Genomic DNA, 2,083 nt, shown 5'->3' with positions numbered 1-2,083 from the left:
CATAATTTAAACAGTTTTTTTTAAATATAAAATTTCTAGTTTATTTGTTATGGTCAATAAGCTGCAAATTGTTTTCTGAATGCTTGAGTGACTTCATAACCTTAACTATTTTTTAAAGGGACAGGAAAAATACAATCTAAGAGAGACACGTATTTATCTATTGTATGGGAAAAAATATTTAAGAAGTCAATACTTCGATTAGTGAACAAAGCCAAAATTCTATTATTACAAAAACATTTATAACTTATCAAAAAATATTTATAACTTCAGAATTTATCAGCCAAGAGGGTGATTATTCACTGATAGAATTTTACTCTTTTAATATTTGCTTCCTAGAATAGACATAGATCAAATTCCCTTGGATTTAAAAGTAAAAGCAATTCTTCCATAGAAATAGCAACTGAAAAGAAAAGTGAATGGTACATAAACATGGTTCTATAAGATTCTTTCAGCATCCAGTCAGACCTGGTCTTGGATATTCATATATCTCCACAACACTACGTAGCTATCACCAACTTTTATTAGTCATTTCACAAAACAAAAACAGAAAGTCATAATTTGCTATAACCTAAATCAAAAATACACCACATATTCCAGATAATTAATCTCAATTTCAGAAGTGAAAAGAATAACATAAATTTTTTCATGGCTAAAAAATTAAGCATATTGATCATATCGATTACTTAAGCCTTATGACAGTAAAACTTTCTGAATAGTTATTCAATGCTGTATGGAATATGAGCACATTACAATCTTCCAAATATTAGAAAAAGTTAGAAGCTGTGGATCCTTATTTCAATATGTGAGTCACCATGGTAAATGTGGTATATGGTAACTTTATCTTAGCTTTCCATGTAGACATTAAGCAGCTCATAAATACACTATAACTCAATATGCTTAAACAGTCTATTCTGTATCTGGGGCTGTCAGGTTTTCATTTCCTAGTGTCTAGACAACCAGTCTGAACACTGTATTCTGATGCCTCCATGGAGTATAATTACCCAGAGACTTTTAAAGCTCCCGGAAGTGTTAACTGTGATAGAGGCTCCATTTTATTGCCTTTCTATGGTACAGTTTGTGTGCAGAAAAAATAGAATGTAGGATTTTTCAGGGGGAAAATAGAAGTTTCAGTCATTCTCTAACTTGCAAAATCAATAAGTCCTTAACAACCAATCACCCACTCTGAGGCCACAATCATCCTGATGGCTTTTAAACTGTATTCAGCAGTCAGTCTGAGCAGTATTTAGAAGAGAAAACATTGCATTTTCATGAAATACAACAGAGCATAAAATATTTCCTGAGAAACACTGAAATAAAATGAACGTTCTCTATAGATTATACTGTTCGATGTACAGTAGTCCCCCTTTATCTACAGGGGATACCTTCCAAGACCCCCAGTAGATCTCTGAAATCACGATAGCACTGAACTCTATACATGTTACATTTTATCCTCATTTGTACACATCTATGATAAAGTTTAATTTATAAATTAGGGACAGTAAGAGATTAACAACAATAACTGATAATAAAATAGATCAATTATAACAATATACTGCAATAAAAGTTATGTGAATATGGTCTTTCTCACAATACTGTACTTATCTTTCCACTTTGAGGAAGCACTTTATAGCTCTCTTTGGCATATTCTAATTACCAGCATCACTACTCTTGCATTTTGAGGCCACTATCAAGAAAAATAAGGGTTACCTGAACACAAGCACTGCAATACTGCCACCAGTAGATCTGATAACCAAGACAGCTACTAAGTGACTGCCAGGTGGGTAGTATGCATACAGTGTGGGTACGCTGGATAAAGAGGTGATTGACATTCTAGGCAGGAGGATGAGACTTCATTACGCTACTCATAATGGTGCACAATTTTAAAACTTATAAATTGTTTATTTCTGGAATTTTACATTTAATATTTTCAAACAATGGTTGACTGTGGCTAATTAAATCTGTGAAAATCAACACCGCAGATAAGGGGAGACTCCTATATTGATATGCCTAAACATATTGCTTTGTAAAAAATAGAATAAAATAAACTCGTGTTCAGTTTTAACACCATAGTTACATTTTATAT

Source organism: Pteropus vampyrus, unplaced genomic scaffold, assembly GCF_000151845.1.
Source record: "Pteropus vampyrus isolate Shadow unplaced genomic scaffold, Pvam_2.0 Scaffold39, whole genome shotgun sequence".
In the NCBI taxonomy this organism is placed as follows: domain Eukaryota; kingdom Metazoa; phylum Chordata; class Mammalia; order Chiroptera; family Pteropodidae; genus Pteropus; species Pteropus vampyrus.
This window is presented reverse-complemented; position numbering follows the sequence as displayed.